This window comes from Pan paniscus, chromosome 9, assembly GCF_029289425.2.
Source record: "Pan paniscus chromosome 9, NHGRI_mPanPan1-v2.0_pri, whole genome shotgun sequence".
NCBI classification, from domain to species: domain Eukaryota; kingdom Metazoa; phylum Chordata; class Mammalia; order Primates; family Hominidae; genus Pan; species Pan paniscus.
This window is the reverse complement of record NC_073258.2, coordinates 55485520-55510333: the sequence shown is the minus strand read 5'-3', so window position 1 is coordinate 55510333 and position 24814 is coordinate 55485520. Positions and strand designations below refer to the sequence as shown.

General features: G+C 36.4%; 1 pseudogene; it reads right to left on the bottom strand.

Annotated features, from left to right (window-relative positions):
- Positions 1–16022: 16022 nt before the first annotated feature.
- Positions 16023–16970, bottom strand: LOC100982077 (olfactory receptor 4A8-like; annotated as a pseudogene).
- Positions 16971–24814: the final 7844 nt, after the last annotated feature.

Here is a 24814-nt window from a genome sequence, read left to right as displayed (position 1 = left end):
GTGGCAAAAAAAGCCAAAATTGACAAATGGGATCTAATTAAACTAAAGAGTTTCTGCACAGCAAAATAAACTACCATCAGAGTGAACAGGCAACCTACAGAATGGGAGAACATTTTTGCAATCTGCTCATCTGACAAAGGGCTAGCATCCAGAATCTACAATAAACTCAAACAAATTTACAAGAAAAAATCAAACAACCCCATGAAAAAGTGAGGGAAGGATATGAACAGACACTTCTCAAAAGAAGACATTTATGCAGCCAAGAAACACATGAAAAAATGCTCATCATCACTGGCCATCAGAGAAATGCAAATCAAAACCCCAATGAGATACCATCTCACACCAGTTAGAATGGCAATCATTAAAAAGTCAGGAAACAACAGGTGCTGGAGAGGATGTGGAAATATAAGAACACTTTTACACTGTTGGTGGGACTGTAAACTAGTTCAACCATTGTGGAAGTCAGTGTGGCAATTCCTCAGGGATCTAGAACTAGAAATACCATTTGACTCAGCCATCCCATTACTGGGTATATACCCAAAGGGTTATAAATCATGCTGCTATAAAGACACATGCACAGGTATGTTTATTGTGGCACTATTCACAATAGCAAAGACTTGGAACCAACACAAATGTCCAACAATGATAGACTGGATTAAGAAAATGTGGCACATATACACCATGGAATACTATGCGGCCATAAAAAATGATGAGTTCACGTCCTTTGTAGGGACATGGATGAAGCTGGAAACCATCATTCTCAGCAAACTATCACAAGGACAAGAAACCAAACACCACATGTTCTCACTCATTGGTTGGAATTGAACAGTGAGAGCACATGGACACAGGAAGGGGAACATCACACACCGGGGCCTGTTGTGGGGTTCGAGGAGGGGTGAGGGATAGCATTAGGAGATATACTTAATGTTAAATGACGAGTTAATGGGTGCAGCACACCAACATGGCACATGTATACATATGTAACAAACCTTCACGTTGTGCACATGTCCCCTAAAACTTAAAGTATAATAATAAAAAAAAGAAATAGAACACAATGGTAAGAGCCTAATAAGAGAAACATATGAAATAACAGGATAAATGTAAAAATAAAATAATTTAATAAACTGCATAAATTCTGATCAAAAGAACACTATTTCTATGCTAATGTCAGAGAAAACTAGACTTCAAGGCAAGTAATATTGCCAGAAATAAATTTCTGTAATGACAAAAGATTATTAACATGAAGATAAAATGATAAATTCATTTGTACCCAAAAGCACAACTTTATAAGTTTTTTTATAAATAGACTGACCTAAAAGGAGAAATAGACAAATCAGCAATAACATAGGAAAATTTTAGCACAACTCTAAGTGCTAGAATATGCACATACAAAAATTTATAAATATATTTAGGATTTAAATAAAACCATTAATATGTCTGAGCCATTGACATATGAGATGATCATATAAAGCAGTGGTAAAATGCACATTCTTTTCAAGAGCACATGAAACATTTTCTAAAATCAATTATATGCTGGTTCTCAAAGCAACTCTCAATGAATTTCAAGTAATCATCATAATAAAATATGTCACCAAACAACAAGAAAATCAGCTAAGAAATGAAAAACTAAAATTATCCGGAAATTTTCTATGGCTCAACATTAAACATATCACTTCTAAATAATCCATTGGTGAAAATAAATCGCAGAAGTTAGAAAATACTTTGCGCCTAATAATAACGAAAATACAACATATCAAAGCTTGTAAGTCTCAGCTAAAATATTACTTGCATTTGCTAGAAAATAGTAAAGACCAAAAATAAGTGCACTAAATACCTAGTCAAGAAATCATTTCACTTAGCATAATGTCCTCTAGTTAAATTCATGTTGTCACATACGATATAAAAACATCACATTGTACTACACAAATGCATACAATTACTGTTCGTCAATTAAAAGCAAAATAAAACAAAGAGGTTATTAAGTCCTCCGGGTTCATTCACATTGTCAAAAATAGCAGAATGTTCTTTTGAAGGGTTAAACGTTTTATTATGAAATATTATTGCGTTGCATATACAAATACAATGGGAAAATTGTACAAATTTTAATTTATGATGGATGAAGAAATACTGGTGATCTAAGGTACACCATAATCTCTGTAGCTAATAATACCACATATTTTGTGAGTATATGTGTGCATGTGTAGATTAGATGTGTAGATAGAAAGATAGATAGATATAGATAGATAGATTTGATAGATAGATGATAGATGGATATCACATTGTCTTTATTCATTCATCTGTCAATGGACATCTAAGTTGTTTACATATCTTGGTGATTATGAATAATGCTGCAGTACATATGGAAACACAGGTATATCTTCAAGATACTAATTTCATTTTCTTTTGATACATACTGAGTAGTGGGATTGCTGGATCATATGGTAGTTTTATCCTTCGTAGTTTCTTCTATAATGGCTGTATCAATTTACATTCTCACCAATATGTAAAAGGGTTCCCTTTTCTCCACACTGAAGGTAAAGACCACATTATCTCAATTAAATGTGGAATCTAAAAATAAATGTCAAACTCATAGAGCAGACAGTACAATGGTGATGGCCAGGGACTGTGGGGAGGGAGAAATGAGGAGATGTTGGTCAAAGAGTACAAAGTTTCAGTTATGCAGAATGAATAAGTTATGGAAAGCTAAGTTACAGCATAGAGAATATGCTTGATAATACCATATTGTATACTTGAAATTTGCTGAGAAAATACAACTTAAATATTCTCAGCACACAAAAAAGATAACTATGTGAGGTCATGAGCATGTTGATTGTGGTAATCATTTCACAATGTATATATTTACCAAAACATCACATTGTATGTCTTAAATATAATTATATATTTTTGTCAAATACACTTCAATAAAGTTAGAGAAAATAAAAAACAAACTATATTTTAAAGATGACCACAACAAAAGCAGTAACCAATCTGTATGGAATGGCAAAAACAGAAAAAAACTCTGCAAATGCTGCACTGTCCCTGGAAGGTGGTCTGGAAGCATGGGGTGAAGGAAAAGCCTCCCGGAGGGCACTATTTTGAGCAGTCGGTCTTGTTTTCTGCTGTATGTGGAAGGAATAATCACTATACCTATGGATCTAGGCTGAAAATGGATACTGTCTCACAGATTGGATGAGCTAATGAGGAAATTGGAAATTTAAAAATGGAAAAATGATGACAAAGTAGTTGGAAGAACCATATGTGGATGAATCTCTCAAAATGAACACCAAATACTACAATGTTAGTTTCTGATATAAATACCTAACAAAAAGAAACTACCGCAGAGGAAGCTTTCAGGAATCTCATAAACATGAACTGCACTTTAGATGTCAGTAAGCGTTTTTCCCAGTTACCTTTGTATTCACTTTTGCAGAGATGAACACTGTACAAAGCCTCAAGGTCTTAAATGCCATCAGCAATGTCCATCATTGACTCATTAACATGGTACAAATAGCTGGGAAACCAGCCAACAACCCTGTGACAGCTTACTTCATTGCAACCCCTAAGTCTAGAGAAGACAGCATTTTGTCATCATATATTCTGGTTATATATTTGTTCTGGCACTTGCCTTATTTATTACTCACAGAGTAGAATCCTTTACCCAGTGTCATGGTATCTCATTTATTCTCTATCCATACGAAACATTTCTAGTAAATAAAGTAAAACATATCACTCAGCACAATAGAATTTACTGGTATAACCACATTTCTCATCACCTAGAAGCTGAACAAATGGGACATTGAAATGTTCTCCTAAAGGGTGGGTCATGGTGCCAGCTGGACAATCCTAACCTGAGAATGTGAAATGCTCACTTCCATATGTTTGACACACAGTATGTGCTCAGTAAGTTATAGTCATCCTATGCCCATGTTACATATATTCTGATAAATTATCCCAATGCTAATAAACATTCCCCAATACAGCCGACTATTTTGCCATTTTTGTTCCAATATCCACAAGGTCCATTTCCACACATTCCTCCAATTCTTGCCAGAGTGTATTATTTAGACTCTGCAATTTGTTAATCAAATGAAATATTTCTTTCTACAACAAGGTTATATTTCCCACTTGCACTCAAGTGACACTTGAATACAGATCTACATGCAAAAAGGGACTTCTCTGGAAAAGGACATGAGGCCTTTGGGGAGGTGGCTTTCTGCAACTTCTACAGATATTGAAAGGGCTAATATCTGAAGGTTGTCTACTAACAGCATGCCCAGCAACTGGAAAAATGCATCCTTCTTTCCTAAAGAGAGGGCAAGGAAGTACATCCTTATATCCATCAGAGTCTACCTCTTATGTCACTGGAATCTATTTCTTCATATACACATGAGAATAGCCTCTTTAGGATTCTGTTTTTTGGGGGAAATTAGAATAGAAAGTTTAAAGGAGAAACTACGTCTCATGGCACCTTGGCTGATCATAGAGTTGCAGTTGCTATTTAGCATCTTATTCCTTCATTTTCAATTCTATTTCTCCCACTTCACCTTCCACTAGCAATGCTACTGATCTCATGACTTACTTAAACATGTAGCTTAGACCTTCATCCCCAAAATATCTCATCCCTGATCACTGTACTCATTCAGAACAGTATTCTTGTACTTTCTCACTTATTATCACAATTTGACAGGGCATGAGAAGATGTGCCCATGTCAGTCACCTGGAAGACAAAAATATGATTCCCTGCCACTATTGTGTTATAACACCTCCATTCCACATCATAATCAGGCCAATTACCTCTGCCACAGTGGTGAAAAGAGCCTTCTCTCAATGGCTACAGATAGAAACCCTTCTTGTGATAAGAGAGTGAGATTAAATCCAACATGGGACACACAGGATACAATCAACAAAGAAAAGGGCTTCTTCATTAAATAATTAATCAATTTTATACACTTACCATGAAGCTGGACATAACATTAAATTTTACACTTAGGTTAGCCAACAAATAAATATTCTTCTATTTCAAAATAGATTGAATTTTCTGTCATTTGTAAAAAAAATCATGACTGAAACATCCTCAATTTAAATATGTATAGGAAACTGAAGTAATGTATAAGTCCTATTGTTTTTTTACAAATGTATATGTTTGAAACAGAACCACATTGTTTTAATTGTTATAACCTTATAATCTGTCTTATCCAGAATAGCTCATCATTCTTTCCATATTTAATTGCAATTTCCATATCTTTATGCTTCCAGATGAACTTTTACAATCAAAGAAATATCATGAATAGTTCAGTTTTATGTAGAAAAATGGCAAAATATATTTATCATTTTTCCCCAAGGATATATACTTAGTACAATGACATAATTTGGTGAAAAAAAAATTTACACAACACACAATAAAAATAAATAAATTCATTTTGATTTGATTAATTCATTGATAACATCATAATAATTGATTCCTCAGAAGCTTGAAGGAGTATGGGAGTAACAGTAAATATCACTAGTCTAATGTAATTGATCAGTCTAACCAAAATACAGAGTTTGGAGTAATCAGGCAAGTTCCTTGGAACAACATGGTCCATGACCAACCAAGAAATTTTAGAAACCTTAGCAAATATACCACCTGTTTCACATCCTAGTAACACAAAAGAAATGACAATGACTCTAGGGTATTTATAATGGGAAGTTACTCACACAATGCCATTAGAACCCAATAACTTTAATGCCCAGTTGTTTTCAGAAGTGTCTACTATGTGAAGTTATGCACACTGGAGACCCCTGCAGAAGCCTAATTCTGCCACACTAGGATTAACACTGGGATTTGGGATTTTATATTATACAGCTTACACTACAAACCACATAATAATGGCTTATTCAAAAGATGAATTCGTTAAAGATAAGTTAGTTAAAAGGAATTGGTTAAAGATAAATTAGTTAAAAGGAAAAATCATGTCACATGGGAAAGGAGCACACAGATGGGTGATAACGCCTAGAATGGACACTATTAATCTTTACCCATGACATTATCTTGTCTCCAGAGAATAAAACTCCAGTTTCTCTCATATGTGACATGAAGTCAGCTAATGCTAGGAAAAGACAATGAACCCCTTCTCACTTTAATTGGAGAATTACACTGAAGTTATTTAATGCTCTGCCTGAGAATTGTATTGTTTGTAGGAAAGACACGAGGTGGTAAATGATTCTGTTGATACAATTACATAAGAACAAATTAGAGCTATGAAAAAGTGAAGATGATAAAAGATAAAGAAAGAAAAGGAGTAGCCCAAATGATAACGGACATTGAAAAGTGCTATGGCATAATCCCTAATTCTGGGATGTTGACATTAATGCTGAGACATGGACATTCTTGAGTTTCAACAAAAAGCTGAAAATTTACTATATCACTCTACTAGGGCAGAAATTGAACTTCAAACTCTTTTCCAACACCCCTTGCACTAGCAAATTGCAGGAATTTCCTCTCACTCTTTCAATCTCTTACCTATTTTGTGTTAGGGGAGAGCTAAACATGGTCTCAAACTGTCATATGCAATACAATAATGAGCTCAGTACTTGAGGAATGAGAAAGGTCATAACCAGCAGACCTGTATTATAAAAAGTGCAAAAAAAAGGTCTTCAGGCTGAAAAACACAATGTATTACATAAAAATCATAATTTATAGAAAAGAATTCAGAAAGTAGATATAATACATAGGGATTAAACAGAGATTCTCTTTCTTTCTTAGTTGTTTTATAAAAATTGTTCAAAGAAAATGAATAACAATATATTCAGAAGTTAACAACATGCAGCAGTAAAATATATAAAACAATTTCAAGTGCTGTGGGATGTTAAGTAGAATGACACTTTCAAAAGATTTTTTTATTTCTATTGAGAAACTGAGTCCTGCCAACAGCCAGCTTGGAAGTGGATCCTTCCTCAGTCAAGCTTTCATATGAAACTGTATCCCCAGCCAGATGATGATTACAGATTTGTAAAAGACCCTGAAGCACTGGCATCTGCTAAGTCATCCTTAGTTCCATGGCCTACAGAAACTGAGACATAATAAAAACATAGTGTTTTGAGCCTATGTTTTAGAGTAACTTATATTTAGAACTCAACACTAACAAACATAACAAAATTTGTGAGATGTAACTAAAATAGTACTGAGAGGGAAATTTATAGCTATAAGTGTTACATTAAAAATAAATGTTTAAAAGCATCAATCTGAATTTTCACTTTAAGAAGAGTAAATTAGAGCCAAGGCAAGTAAAAGAAAGGACATAATAACTATAAGATCAAAAATCAATAAAATGGGAAACATAAAATAGGGAAAATCAAAATAGTGGAAAGTTGGTACTTTTATAATAAACTTGATAAACTTCTAGCAAGAACGATCAAGAAAGAGAAAAGAAATGGAAATTCAAATTACAATATCAGACATTTTTACAAAATCATCTTCAAATAGATCCTTTAGACTTTAAAGGGATAGAAAAGGATTGTTATGAAAAACATTATGTTAATTACTTTGGCAGCACAGATAAAACAGTAAAATGTAGGGAAAATGCAACTTTCTGAAAATGAACCCAAAGCAAATTGAAAACCCAAACGCTCCTCTATCCCTCTAAGTAATGAACTATTCTTGTTTATAGATAATACAATAGTATCTCAGAAAACTCTAAAGACTCTACAGAGATGGCTAGAAAGAAGTGGCAAATTTAGCACGTTTATAAGACTCAAATAACAAAAAATTCAATTGCATTTATATATACTAACAGCAATAACAAATGAAATTAAAAACCTGTGAAAGCATCTGAACACATAAATAGGAAGAGATGAGTAAGATCCCTACTCTAATAACTACAAAAGTTTTCAAAAATAAATATTTAAAACACCTAATAGATATATTCTATTCAAGAATTAGAAAACCCACTCTTGTTAAGATGTTAATTCAGTGCCAGATGATTTATAGATCCAACTCAGTCTCATAAAAACTCCCAATATGTTCTTTTTCAGAGGTAGACAACTGTTCTGCACACTGCTCTGCAAAGTGACTTTGCCACTTCCCTATCAAGGGTTATCATCACTTTCTGTAACATTTCAAATCTGGAATGGTGATGTGAGCACTCTGAACCATAGAAGATGTTGTATCTGACATTGTGCGGGTTCTGGTCATGGCCCTTAATTGGCCTGACATCTTCTACTTTCTACCATGGGGGTCTCTTAATCCCATGTAAAAAGGCTGTCTATCCTGTGAGAGACCTTGTGGTGATTCATCTAAATGGATAGGAGGAAGGACTCAGTAGATATCTTCCAGTCATCACATCCAAGATGATATAAATGTGAAATAAGCTTTCCTGGGCCCTGCAGATGACTCAGCAATTGGCTGAATAACATTGAGTGACTTTAGTCCCAGCCCCATGAAGCAGAAGAAATACCCAGTGAACCACTGCCTGAATTCCTAGCCCATAACATTTGAAGATAAAATAAATTATTGATTAAGTCACAAAAACAGTGGAGCCTTCTACAATGCAGGAAGAGATAACTAGAATAAAAAGTGGCACCTGTGAGTGTGGTGCTTCCACAACAACAATCTAAAGCACGAGGCATAGGCTTTAATACCAGAAGCTAGATGACAGTTAGAGGGTATCCTGGACGATGTAACTGATGGCTGAAAAGACAGAAGTAACTGGGGGAAAAAATGTGACCCCTTATCTAGTGCCAGAAAGATACGGTGACACTGCCACCTATAGTAATGTAAAAAACAGAAAGTGTACTTAAATGAACAGGTGAATCCAGCTGAAATTTCAAGTACAATATTGACAGTTCAACCTGTTTCTTATAACAGTGTAGGATATAAGTCATAAATAAAAATATGAGTTAAAAGAGTAACTTGAATTTTCAGGCAGAACTTACAAGAAAAATAAAACAGGGGGGTGGAGCCAAGATGGCCAAATAGGAACAGCTCTGGTCTACAGCTCCCAGCTTGAGCGATGCAGAAGATGGGTGGTTTCTGCATTTCCATCCGAAGTACTGGGTTCATCTCACTAGGGAGTGCCAGAGAGTGGGTGCAGGACAGTGGGTGCAGCACAATGGGTGCGAGCCAAAGCAGGGCGAAACATTGCCTCACTCAGGAAGTGTAAGGGGTCAGGGACTTCCCTTTCCTAGTCAAAGAAAGGGGTGACAGATGGCACCTGGAAAATCGGGTCACTCCCACCCAAATACTGTGCTTTTCCAACAGGCTTAAAAAACAGTACACCAGGAGATTATATCCCGCATCTGGCTCAGAGGGTCCTACACCCATGGAGACTCACTGATTGCTAGCACAGCAGCCTGAGCTCAAACTGCAAGGCGGCAGTGAGGCTGTGGAAGGGGCATCTGCCATTGCCCAGGCTTGATTAGGTAAACAAAGCAGCTGGGAAGCTTGAACTGGGTGGAGCCCACCACAGCTCAAGGAGGCCTGCCTGCCTCTGTAGGCTCCACCTCTGGGGGCAGGGCACACACAAACAAAAAGACAGCAGTAAACTCTGCAGACTTAAATGTCCCTGTCTGACAGCTTTGAAGAGAGTAGTGGTTCTCCCAGCACACAGCTGGAGATCTGAGAACAGGCAGACTGCCTCCTTAAGTGGGTCCCTGACCCCTGAGCAGACTAACTGGGAGGCACACCCCAGGAGGGGCAGACTCACACCTCGCATGGCCGGGTACGCCTCTGAGACAAAACTTCCAGAGGAACGATCAAACAACAGCATTTGCAGATCACCAATATCCGATATTCTACAGCCACCACTGTTCTACAGCCACCGCTGTTCTGCAGCCACTGCTGTTCTGCAGCCACTGCTGCTGATACCCAGGCAAACAGGGTCTGCAATGCACCTCTCACAAATTCCAACAGACCTGCAGCTGAGGGTTCTGTCTCTTAGACGGAAAACTAACAAACAGAAGGACATCCACACCAAAAACTCATCTGTACGTCACCATCATCAAAGACCAAAAGTAGATGAAACCACAAAGATGGGGAAAAAACAGAGCAGAAAAATTGGAAATTCTAAGAAGCACAGCGCCTCTCCTCCCCCTCCAAAGGAACGCAGCGCCTCACCAGCAATGGAACAAAGTTGGATGGAGAATGACATTGACGAGTTGGGAGAAGAAGGCTTCAGATGATCAAACTACTCCGAGCTACAGGAGGAAATTCAAACCAATGGCAAGGAAGTTAAAAACTTCGAAAAAAAATTAGGCAAATGAATACCTAGAAGAATCAATGCAGAGAAGTCCTTAAAGAAGCTGATGGAGCTGAAAGCCAAGGCTCGAGAACTATGTGAAGAATGCAGAAGCCTCAGGAGCTGATGTGATCAACTGGAAGAAAGGGTATCAGTGATAGAAGACGAAATGAATGAAATGAAGTGAGAAGGGAAGTTTAGAGAAAAAAGAATAAAAAGAAATGAGCAAAGCCTCCAACAAATATAGCACTATGTGAAAAGACCAAATCTACGTCTGATTGGTTTACCTGAAAGTGACGGGGAGAATGGAAACAAGTTGGAAAACACTCGGCAGGTTATTATCCAGGAGAACTTCCCCAATCTAGCAAGGCAGGCCAATATTCACATTCAGGAAATACAGAGAATGCCACAAAGATACTCCTTGAGAAGAGCAACGCCAAGACACATAATTGTCAGATTCACCAAAGTAGAAATGAAGGAAAAAATGTTAAGGGCAGCCAGAGAGAAAGGTCGGGTTACCCACAAAGGAAGCTTATCAGACCAACAGAGGATCTCTTGGCAGAAACTCTACAAGCCAGAAGAGAATAGGGACCAATATTCAACACTCTTAAAGAAAAGAATGTTCAACCCAGAATTTCATATCCAGCCAAACTAAGATTCATAAGTGAAGGAGAATTAAAATCCTTTACAGACAAGCAAATGTTGAGAGACTTTGTCACCACCAGGCCTGCCATAAAAGAGCACCTGAAGGAAGCACTAAACATGGAAAGGAACAACTGGTACCAGCCACTGCAAAAACATGCCAAAATGTAAAGACCATCAAGGCTAGGAAGAAACTCTATCAACTGATGAGCAAAATAACTAGCTAACATCATTATGACAGGATCAAATTCACACATAACAATATTAACTTTAAATGTAAATGTGCTAAATGCCCCAATTAAAAGACACACACTGGCAAATTGGATAAAGAGTCAAGACCCATCAGTGTGCTGTATTCAGGAAACCCATCTCACATGCAGAGACACACATAGACTCAAAATTAAGGGATGGAGGAAGATCTACCAAGCAAATGGAAAACAAAAAAAGGCAGGGGTTGCAATCCTAGACTCTGATAAAACAGACTTTAAACCAACAAAGATCAAAAGAGACAAAGAAGGCCATTACATAAAGGTTGAGGGATCAGTTCAACAAGAAGAGCTAACCATCCTAAATATATATGCACCCAATACAGGAACACCAGATTCATAAAGCAAGTCCTGAGGGACCTACAAAGAGACTTAGACTCCCACACAATAATAATGGGAGACTTTAACACCCCACTGTCAACATTAGACAGATCAACGAGACAGAAAGTTAACAAGGATACCCAGGAATTGAACTCAGCTCTGCACCAAGCGGACCTAATAGACATCTACAGAACTCTCCACCCCAAATCAACAGAATATACATTCTTTTCAGCACCACACCACAACTATTCCAAAATTGACCACATACTTGGAAGTAAAGCACTCCTCAGCAAATGTAAAAGAACAGAAATTATGAAAACTGTCTCTCAGACCACAGTGCAATCAAACTAGAACTCAGGATTAAGAAACTCACTCAAAATGGCTCAACTACATGGAAACTGAACAACCTGCTCCTGGAAGACTACTGGGTACATAACAAAATGAAGGCAGAAATAAAGATGTTCTTGGAAACCAGTGAAAACAAAGACACAACATACCAGAATCTCTGGGACGCATTCAAAGCAGTGTGTAGAGGGAAATTTATAGCACTAAAAGCCCACAAAAGAAAGCAGAAAGGATACAAAATTGACACCCTAACATCACAATTAAAAGAAGTAGAAAAGCAAACACATTCAGAAGCTAGCAGAAGGCAAGAAATAACTAATATCAGAGCAGACCTGAAGGAAATAGAGACACAAAAAACCCTTCAAAAAATTAATGAATCCAGTAGCCGGTTTTTTGAAAACATCAACAAAATAGACCGCTAGCAAGACTAATAAAGAAGAAAAGAGAGAAGAATCAAATAGATGCAATAAAAAATGAGAAAGGGGATATCACCACCAATCCCACAGAAATACAAACTACCATCAGAGAATACCTCAAACACCTCTATGAAAATAAACTAGAAAATCTAGAAGGAATGGATAAATTCCTTGACACATACATCATCCCAAGACTAAACCAGGAAGAAGTTGAATCTCTGAATAGACCAATAACAGGATCTGAAATTGTGGCAATAATCAATAGCTTACCAACCAAAAAAAGTCAAGGACCAGATGGATTCACAGCCGAATTCTACCAGAGGTATAAGGAGGAGCTGGTACCATTCCTTCTGAAACTATTCCAATCAATAGAAAAAGAGGGAATCCTCCCTAACTCATTTTATGAGGCCAGCATCATCCTGATACCAAAGCCTGGCAGAGACACAACCAAAAAAGAGAATTTTAGTCCAATATCTTTGATGAACATTGATGCAAAAATCCTCAATAAAATACTGGCAAACCAAATCCAGCAGCACATCAAAAAACTTATCCACCATGATCAAGTGGCCTTCATCCCTGGGGTGCAAGGCTGAGTCAACATATCTAAATCAATAAATGTAATCCAGCATACAAACAGAACCAAAGACAAAAACCACATGATTATCTCAATATGAGGAAAAGGCCTTTGACAAAATTCAACAACCTTCATGCTAAACACTCCCAATAAATTAGGTACTGATGGGACATATCTCAAAATAATAAGAGCCATATATGACAAACCCACAGCCAATATCATACTGAATGGGCAAAAACTGGAAGCATTCCCTTTGAAAACTGGAACCAGACAGGCATGCCCTCTCTCACCACTCCTATTCAACATAGTGTTGGAAGTTCTGGTCAGGGCAATCAGACAGGAGAAGGAAATAAAGTGTATTCAACTAGGAAAAGAGGAAGTCAAATGGTCCCTGTTTGCAGATGACATGGTTGTATATATAGAAAACTCCATTGTCTCAGCCCAAAATCTCTTTAAACTGATAAGCAACTTCAGCAAAGTCTCAGGATACAAAATCAATGAACAAAAATCACAAGCATTCTTATACACCAATAACAGACAAACAGAGAGCCAAATCATGAGTGAACTCCCATTCACAATTGCTTCAAAGAGAAGAAAATACCTAGGAATCCAACTTACAAGGGATGTGAAGGACCTCTTCAAGGAGAACTACAAACGACTGCTCAATGAAATAAAGGAGGATACAAACAAATGGAAGAAAATTCCATGCTCATGGGTAGGAAGAATCAATATCATGAAAATAGCCATACTGCCCAAGATAATTGATAGATTCAATGCCATCCCTATCAAGCTACCAATGACTTTCTCAGAGAATTGGAAAAAACTACTTTAAAGTTCATGTGGAACCAAAAAAGAGCCCGCATTTCCAAGTCAATCCTAAGCCAAAACAACAAAGGCCATAAGCATCAAGCTACCTGACTTCAAACTATACTACAAGGCTACAGTAACCAAAAGAGCATGGTACTGGTACCAAAACAGAGATATAGGTCAATGGAACAGGACAGAGCCCTCAGAAATATTGCCGCATATCTACAACCATCTGATCTTTGACAAACCTGATGAAAACAAGCAATAGGGAAATGAGTCCCTATTTAATAAATGGTTCTGGGAAACTGGCTAGCCATATGGAGAAAGCTGAAACTGGATTACTTTTTTACACCTTATACAAAAATTAATTCAAGATGGATTAAAGACTTAAATGTTAGACCTAAAACCATAAAAACCCTAGAAGAAAACCTAGGCATTACCATTCAGGACATAGGCATGGGCAAGGACTTCATGTCTAAAACACCAAGAGCAATGGCAACAAAAGCCAAAATTGACAAATGGGATCTAATTAAACTAAAGAGCTTCTGCACAGCAAAAGAAACTACCCTCAGAATGAACAGGCAACCTACAAAGTGGGAGAACATTTTTGCAACCTACTCATCTGACAAAGGGCTAGTATCCAGAATCTACAATGAACTCACACAAATTTACAAGAAAAATCAAACAACCCCATCAAAAAGTGGGTGAAGGATATGAACAGCCACTTCTCAAAAGAAGACATTTAAGCAGCCAAAAGACACATGAAAAAATGCTCATCATCACTGGCCATCAGAGAAATGCAAATGAAAACCACAATGAGATACCGTCTCACACCAGTTACAATGGCGATCATTAAAAAGTCAGAAAACAACAGCTGCTGGAGAGGATGTGGAGAAATAGGAACACTTTTACACTGTTGGTGGGACTGTAATGTAGTTCAACCATTGGGGAAGTCAGTGTGGCAGTTCCTCAGGGGTCTAGAACTAGAAATACCATTTGACTCCACCATTCCATTACTGGGTATATACCCAAAGGGTTATAAATCATGCTGCTATGAAGACACATGCACACGTATGTTTATTGTGGTACTATTCACAATAGCAAAGACTTTGAACCAACCCAAATGTCCAACAATGATAGACTGGATTAAGAAAAGGTGGCAGATATACACAATGGAATACTATGCAGCCATAAAAATGGATGAGTTCATGTCCTTTGTAGGGACATGGATGAAATTGGAAACCATAATTCTCAGCAAACTATCGCAAGGAGAAAAAACCAAACATTGCATGTTCTCACTCATAGGTGAGAATTGAACAATGAGAACACATGGACACAGGAAGGGGAGCATCACACACCGGGGACTGTTGTGGGGTGTGGGGAGGGGGGAGGGATAGCATTAGGAGATATACCTTATGCTAAATCACGAGTTAATGGGTGCAGCACACCAACATGGCGCATGTATACCTATGTAACAAACCTGCACATTGTGCACATGTACCCTAAAACTTAAAAGTATAATAATAATAAAATTTTATAAAAAGAAAAAAGAAAACAAAAGAATGTACAGAATCTTAATTTCTATACTGAATACATATTGAAATCAAAATATTTAGGATATATTGGGTTAAATAAAATATACTGCTAAAATTAAAAAAAAGAAAGAAAAAGAAAACAGCCCAAACTTGCTGGTTCCAAAAATAAAACTGGTTTCCCTTTCCTGTCTCTCCAAAGATCTAAAGACTCTCAATGTTAATAATGTCGCCTAGCTTCTAATATTAAAAACAATGCCACATGCTTTAAGTGTCAGAAATAAAAGTCATGTCAAAGTTGTCAATGGAAGTTTCTTTGAGAAGACTTCAGAAAGATTTTAAAGTGTGTTTCATAAACCCTACCAAAGAAACAAAAATAATTCTAAGACTCCTATGGGAATTATCCCACTGCACACACACAGACTCTCAGCTCCAACCCAAGAAGAGTCAGTTGCAAAGATATTTGTGAGTGTGGCTCTTGTATAATGTTTTAAATGACAATTTAAAAAACACAGAAATATTACAATGTTTTTAAGGAAATTGCATTGAAGGAAGCACCTTAGCATTTTCTTGTAAACAGTAGTGTCTATTTTTGGTTATTTACTCCTCTTCCTCCATTGTATGCTGAGAATCAGAAAGAAAAACCCTGTCTCTAGTCCATAGACCTGAAAATAGAGAACCAGAATAAAAGAGCTGTGCATTGGAAATTGTACCCCAAGAGCTTTGTCCACAATCACTCTGGATATAGAATTTGACATCCTGGATGTCAAATTGAGCTCATGATGGGACAAGATGTTAACTGACCTGGGAGCTCCTGAATCCCGCTTTCCCAATCTAGGACCCCTGAATTGCCATTACAGGTCTAACAAACTCGCTGGAAAGGCTTTACCTGCATTACCCTGTACCTACATGAAAATGTACCCTCTTATTCTATCTAGAGTTAATATTTACACCAGAGGTTTTCTACAGCATTTTTCATCTCTCAGTTTCTCAATGTGTATATTAATGGATTCAACATGGGTGTGATAACTGTATAAAACACAGTAATGAATTTATTAATAGGAAAGTTTGAAACAGGTCTAACATACAGGAAAATACAGGGAACAAAAAACAGGACAACCACGGTAATGTGGGAGCTGCAGGTAGACAGGGCTTTATGCCTCCCTTCCTGACTATAAGTTTTAAGGGAGATTAGGACGACCCCACAGGAGATTAGTAGAAGGATGAACACGACCATAGAGATTCCTCCACCATTGGCAACCACAGTGAGGCCTATAAAGTAGGTGTCAGTGTGTGCCTGTTCCAATAATGGGTACATGTCACAGAAAAAGTGGTCAATGATATTGGGACCACAGAAAAGGAGACTGTACGCAACTAAAATTTGAAACACAGAATGCACAAAACCAGCAGTGACAGCCACCACCAACAGAAGGATGCAAACCTGTCAATTCGTGATGGTGAAATAGTGCAGTGGCTTACAGATGTCTACATAGCGATTATAGGCCATCACCAACAGAATGAAGGCCTCAGCACCACCAACTAAGTGGTCTATAAAATGGCTGACCCATGCAAGCTTGGAAGGAGATAGTCTTTTTATCATGGAGATAGCTTACAATCAATTTGGGAGAAATGGTGGTGGAATACACAGCATCTATAAATGACAAGCAGGCAATAAAGAAGTACACTGGGGAGACTAAGGTGGGGGTGGCAATAATAGTCACCACAATAGGCAGGTTCCCCACCATAGTCATAATGTATGTGAGTAAACGTATGACAAATAATGCATTTTACACATCAGGATCCTGAGTAAGGCCTAGGAGGACAAATGCTGTAACATTGCTACTCAGTCTCATTTTCTATTCTCTGAGGCTTGTATCAGAGTAAAGAGCTCAGGAGAACAGCACCTGTAACAAAATACTGAACAGGAATATGAACACATCCATGATGTCACAGAGCACTTCTTCATCATTGTATCTTCAATAGTGACTTACACACATGATAAACATTTTGTAAGTCTCTATTGAGTTCCTCATCTCCTCAAAGATTTTCGTTTCAGCCTACAGGTAACAGCTTCTGCCTCTAAGTTTTAGTGAATATTCTGTACAGAAGAAGAGTTAAAGGCAAAACAGCCATTCATATATTTCATAACTCCTTATCTAAAACATATTTCTTGGCACAGAAGTCAGCTATGATGAATAGGCAACAGATTATTGGTCTCAAGAATGTTACTTTCTCATGGTGGTAATAGACTCTAAATAAATAAATTCGTGCATATTCAGTGCTTTGAGTTTGTAGTTGTTGTATTATCTTTATGATCTGTGTAGCATCAAAAGTAATATCTTCTGAAATATCTCACTCAGTACTGTGGCATTCCACAGTTACACATTCAGTCCTTCATGCCTCGAAAGATGTTCAGTCTTTATGAATAACTCATTAAATGTCAAGAGACTGGACATTAACCTGAATAAATAGTAAAGTATTATTTATCACATTATTCCCTGTAGCAATTACTTGGTCTAACCCTCTGTTGCCTTATAAGGAGCTGCACATCTCTGCATCTTATTCTTGCCTATTCCACAATTTTTAAATCATATTTACATACAGTATCCTGATTTTCACCAACAAATTTTGAACTCAAGAAAACTAACTGATGGCTATCACCAACTGCCACATTAGCTGTGAGTTTTTTTTCTGATTTCTTGGGGTGAACTAGATAGTGAGAGAGGAGAAAATAGACACCGTACAAAAAGGTACAGAACAGAGGACACTGTGTTATTTTTAACACTATTTAGATACCAAGAGTATTCAAAAATAGAACCTTAGTGTCCAGATTCCAAAACAGCATACTGAAAGAGAAAGTCCACGTTCACTGTAAGATGACATCAATTTGAGTCATTTTCTGAATGAATTTACATGTCTGTCTCAGTTTGCTCACTGGAAAACAATGTGATTGAATTAGATGAACTGAGAATCCTTTCCAGTCAACCACCTAAAAAACTATTAGTGCACCCCTCCCTTATTATATTCTTCTGACTCTTTCATTTTTCATATATTTATAATTAAATAGCAGTTTCCAAGCTCATAACTGTTACATGAATAACGGTAGTCAGTGGTAGATGTTTCATGATTAGAGTGAGTAAATTATGACTACAAGTTTCCCACTCAATATGTGCCTATTTAAGATTCAAGAAATCCTTGGAAACAAAGTGTAGCATGTGACAAATAATGGGGACAAAGGAGCCACACTGCCTCAGCTACAAGCCCAGTTTCACCACTTACTATATGATTTTGGGCCACTTACTAAACTGCTCTATGGCTCATTTTCATTTGAAACATCTAGAGTTTTTTTATTACAACAAAGTAAAGTTTCCTAGAACACTGGCTGGCACCTGGTAAAGGCCCAGTAAAAGACAGCTAATACTTGTGTTCCTGAATGCTTCACTGTGAACACTGGATCAAAACAAATCATGCTGCTATAAAGACACATGCACACCTATGTTTATTGTGGCACTATTCACAATAGCAAAGACTTGGAACCAACCCAAATGTCCAACAATGATAGACTAGATTTTAAAAAATGTGGCACATATACACCATGGAATACTATGCAGCCATAAAAAATGATGAGTTCATGTCTTTTGTAGGAACATGGATGAAACTGGAAACCATCATTTTCAGCAAACTATCGCAAGGACAAAAAACCAAACACTGCATGTTCTCACTCATAGGTGGGAATTGAACAATGAGACCACATGGACACAGGAAGGGGAACATCACACACTGGGGCCTGTTGTGGGGTGGGGGAGGGGGGAAGGATAGCGTTAGGAGATATACCTAATATTAAATGACAAGTTAATGGGTGCAGCACACCAACATGGCACATGTATACATATGTAACAAACCTGCACGTTGTGCACATGTACCCTAAAACTTAAAGTATAATTAAAAAAAAACAAATCATCTGCATCTTTGTCAATTTGAAAAGATTTATAGACATCGTCCAGAGGAAAAAATAATAGAAGACACATATAATTCAGGAAAAGCTTTTGGGGACACAATATAATTTTATGTCTTGTATGTCTTAGGTATTATCCATTTAATTATGTATGAGTAGTGATTTTATCTGTGATGGAAAGTATCTTGACAATATCAGGCAGAATTATAGTAGAAAATTTGGACCCATCATCTGACAGAGAGCTAAATGGTTTAAAAAATGAAAGAAAAAGGGATCAAATCAGAAAACAGAGTAATTACAATAATAACTTTATGTCCATGGGTAAAAAGAAGAAAAAGATTAATGTGATAACTGAGTCTAGTGTTCTTCTAAAAATCTTCAGAGAGTGAGGAAATACTGGAAGCACAACCCGCTGTGGTCCCTGAGGAGACTCAGGAGGCTTCTTGGGGTAGCCAAACAAACACAGAGCAAATCCTAATAAACACCAAAAAGAAAAGAAAAGAAAACTCAGAAGAAAAACAAAACACATTGATTTATCAAAGTCTCTCCATCTGATGGTTAAGGACAAACTTAAATTATAGAGAACAATGGGACAAGTTGAGATAAAAACCCAGACGTTGTGATTATTCACTGCTGAGGAAAACTGCAGAATTACTAAACCTCGAATGTAGACAGGATGATTCCATTTACATAAATCTGGCAGTGGAAGAGGACGTGTGCAGAGAGAGTCTGAGCTGTCTCTAGAAGCCAGCTGTGATGCACTTTACACATGTCTCATTCATGTTACCACTTCCAGCTGATAAAGCGTTCTGGCACTGTTGAAGCTATAGACTTATAGAGATGCACATGCTGAAGAACACAAGAGAATAAAGTAGCCTATAGCCAATTCTGGTTTTTTTTTTTTTTTTTTTTTTACATCTTGCTTGCTGCAGAGTTTAGTGTGTTTTCCCCCTTTCATCATCAAAACTACATTCAACAGGAAAATTCTATTTGGCAATTTAAATGTTTACTTGTAAAACTAGGGTATAAAATTATCCTTTATAGTTTAAATAATTAAAAACATAATACTTTAAAAGCTGCAACATAGCATTGCTAGGCTTTCAATGTAAACTGCTAAGTTGACGATTTTCTAGAAAAAAATGATTTAATATAATTTCCTAAGTTCATGCCATTTTCAAAAGATAAAATTCTGTAATAACACAAAAACATCTATAATATTATGTTTCACAGTCACAGTTTTATAAATCTATTTAAATGACAGCTGACTAGGTACCTTCCTGACCATATGTATCTATTAGTATGTTTGCTGAAATAATTTTTAGATTCATAAGTAAAATCCTGTATTATGCTTCCAGAACATAACAGACATTTGTTCATTTACACTTCAACAAACTTGACATGATCCAGAATTTTAAATTCTCTAATCAAATATATCTGAAAGTAATTGTACACATTTATTAATATATCATATAAAATATAATATCACAAACACTAAGATTACACATCTATTGGTTCATTTATTATTAGGTGTAATATGGAACATGTTTTCTTCTTATTTGACAAATGGAAACATACAATTAGGCTGTATATTAAAACCAAATATACATTGTATACACTGATAAATTTCCATGTGTGCTAGCTTAATTTTTCCAATTAGAATTTATCAAATAAAACCATTGGTTTTTAAGATATTAGCTACATTTCAACATATCACAGGAATTTTTAATGAATTATCTCTTGTCAATGGTTTCAAATACTCACATCTTGGTCCAGAAAAGCAGTGCTTCTTTCACTGAGGATTGCCATAGATACCTCATGCCTCTATGTGTCCTCATGAAACACAGGAATATACATGGCTGATCCATGGATATAGAACTAGTTCCTAGTGGCTACAGTTTCCACAGTTCCATGCAGGCTTCTCATTGTCTTAGTCTTTAGAGAAGTATAGCACTATCCAAAGCAGATGACCAAACTATAATAATGCTTTAAGATAACGACAATATTTACTGTGAAAGGTAATTGAATATTCTCACCTGCTGGAAAATGCCTTCGAAGAAAAACAAAGAGACTGTCTCTGCTTGACTATGTAAAAGTGGAACTAATTAGTGGAAATTAACCTGGAAAACACCATTTTATATGACACAAGTAGCAACACTTATATTTGTTACTTGAATATTTTCTCAATTATGATGAAGCAACCACAGGTACTTTACTGTCATTGAGGATTTATAACATTCATGTGCCCAGCTATTAAGCTTTGTACCTAACAAGGACAATGCTGAGATTTAACTTCATGGAGAATCCAGTGACAGAGCTTTCCCACAGGCAGAAGCCAAACTCTTCAGTCTTTCAGTCATTCAACTAGCATATCCCTAAGACCACTTCTTTCCTAAGTAAAATCATGTCTCTATATCTCCCCAATCTCATCCCAGGAAATTGAGAACTTTCACTCATTTTTACAAGCAATGGTAGACATTGCAAGAAAATATTACACCTAAAGGACTAGATACCACCTGAAGACATACTCTACCTTGGGCAGAAATTTAACTTTTTTGATATCTCCTGGGCTGCTCTATCAGAAAAACAATTCTTCCATTTATGTCTGTAGACACAGTCTATAACCTTTACATCAACAATATTTGAGAAAGAGAGAGTAACGTCACTATAGATTAGTTAATTAGAATATTTGGAACAACTTCAAATGAGATAACCTCTCTGTATACTTTTTTCTTACAAAATTCCTAGAGAAAAAAGATTTGGTTCTTGCTAAGGAAAAGTAGCTAAATGACAAGTAATGTGAAATGCCTGCAATATGAAATGAATAATTTTAAAGTGAATTGAATAATAAGTTATGAGATGCATGTTATGAAATATTTAGGTAAGGCAAGTAATATTTCAGCCAGAATTAAAGGAGAACCAGCCCCAGGTTCTCTTTGCTAAAAATGCTCCCAGTGAGGAGGGTCTTACCCTTCCTGTTAGAAAGTCTGTGCCCAAGAAGCCCTGAGGCTCAGAGGCAGAGAGCCTAAGAACGGAAGTTGACATTCTGATTCATGGAAAAATAGATAATCATAGTGCTGCAGTTTTAGTTAGAGTACAGGCTTTTGAGGCTTTTGATCAAGACCTGTATCTAAGTCAGATATAACCATAATGATCAGTAGTCCATTGATATGGTTTGGCTGTGTCCCCACCCAAATCTCAACTTGAATTGTGTCTTCCTCATTTTTCTCTTGCCACTGCCATGTAAGAAGTGCCTTGCACCTCCCACCATGACTCTGAGGCCTTTCAAGCCCTGTGGAACTGTAAGTATAATTAAACCTCTATTTCTTCCCAGTCTTGGGCATGTCATTATCAGCAGTGTGAAAACGGACTAATACATCCATTAACTCAATATTTTAATTATATTCTAATATCAATCCAATAACTGTTTCTACAATAAAGAAATTTTTATTCCAACAAGGAAGCAGTATTTAAGGGCTTCCACTGTTATTTCCATGACTTGGCTTACCATTGGATCTATTGAACACCTTCATCTCATCATATGTTGAGCTAAATGTTTGATCTTTGTGTCATAAGAGTCTTAAAGAGTCCCATAAATACCTATCTGAGATAGCTAAAGTCTTTATCACATAACAGGCTACACTAAAAGTTAGTCATTTTCAACTTAGCTAGTAAATGGATTAAACACATCACCCGAAATGTAATATGTATTACTGCTAAAATTCAAAGAGCATGTCTATACGTGCTGTGCTGTCTTACTGGTAAGTGCTAAAACATGCACAAAAATATTTTTATTCTGCAGAAATATCAGATATGATCAATGATACTGTTGTCTAAATTATGATTTCAAGATGAAGAACTAATATAAAAATAGGACCTATATCCCAATACCAGAGTGGAAGAGGATCCTTCCTCAGCCAAGCTTTCATATGAGATGGTAGCCCCAACCATCACCTTGATTACAGTTTTGTGAGAGACCTTGAAGCATGGGAACCTAAGCCATCCTTAGTTTCCTGACCTACAGAAATTGAGAATGAGTACATATTGTTTGAATCACTAAATCTTGAAATAATTTCCTTTGTATAAACAAATAACTCATAAATATATCTAGAGTATGCTTCAAATATTGGGAAGCATGCCAATAAATATTTAGTGAACCTATGAATCAAAGAAAAAAGTATAACGTAAATAAGCAAATATTTAGAACTCAGCAATAACAAAAAACATCAAAATGTTTGAGGTGCGATCAAAACAGTACTTAAAGTAACATGTATAGCTATAAAAGCTTACATTTAAAATAAATATTTACAAGCAGGAATCTGAGCCTTCACCTTAAGAAGCTAGAACAAGAACAGTAAATAAAAGGCAAGGTAAGTAAATGAAAGGACATAAATATAAGATCAAAAGCAATAAAATGGAAAACATAAAATAGAGAAAATGAAAATAGCCACAAGTTGGTAATGAAATTGATAAATTGCCAGCAAGAGTTATCAAAGGAAAGACAAATTCAAATTACCAATATCAGAAATCATAAAACAAATAATCACCCCATAGATCTTTTAGACTTAAAAGGTTAGAAAAGGATTGTTCTGAAATACATTATTTCAATTAGTTTGACAGCTTAGATGAATTAGGTAAAATGTATGTAAAGAACAACCTTCTAAACATGACACAAAAAGAAACTGAAACATCCCATCTCTTTCCAAGTAATGAGCTACACTTACTTGCAGATAACATGATAGTGTTAGAGAAAACCCTAAAGAATAACTTTGTAGGAATAAGAAGTAAATTTTCAAGTTTATAGGACTAAAATGTCAAATAAAAAGTTCAATTTCCTTTACATACATACTAGCAACAATGACAAATGGATTTTTTAATTAAAAATCTGTGATGAAATCTGAAAACATAAATACTTATGAATAGATAAGGAAGATCCCTACATGAATAACAACTGCAAAACTCTTCAAAAATAAACATTTTAAATACCTAACAGATATACTATATTCAGGAATTAGAAAACCCAATGTTGCTCAGATGTTGTTAGTTCAAGATGATTTATGGATCTAACTTAAAATGAATAAAACTACAATATGCTCTTTTTGAGATGTGGACAATTTTCCTGCATGCTGATCTGCAAGGTGACTTTGAAACTTCCGCATCAAAGGTTATCTTCTATTTCTGTAAAACCTCAAATCTGGGTGGTCATGTGATCACTATGACAAATAGAATATGATGCAAGTGACATTGTGTCAGTTCCGGACACAGCCCTTAGCTGGCCGGACCCATCTACTTTCTACCACTGGGATCTCTGAGCACGATGTAAAAAGCTAGACTATTCTTTGGAGTGATCTTGTGTTCCTTCATCTAAAGGGATAGGAAGAGGACCCAATGCATCTCTTGAGGTCATCCCTTCCAATATGCTTTAAATGTGCATTAAGTTATCCTGCGTTTACATAAAACTCAGTTATCAGCTGAATAATACAGTGACTTCAGTCCTTGCCACACAAAACAGAAGAAACACCCAGCCAACAACTGCCTGAATTCCTGACTCACAAAATTTTGAGATAAAATAAAATGAAGGTTGTTTGAAATCAAAAAAACTGTGGAGCCCTGCACCATACATGAAGACAGGACAAGAATAAAAAGTGGCACCTTAAAGTGTGGTGTTTCCATAACAACAATTTAAAGTGTTTGGAACTGGCTGTAGTATATAAAACCAAGGGCCTCCATGATATTGTAAGTAAA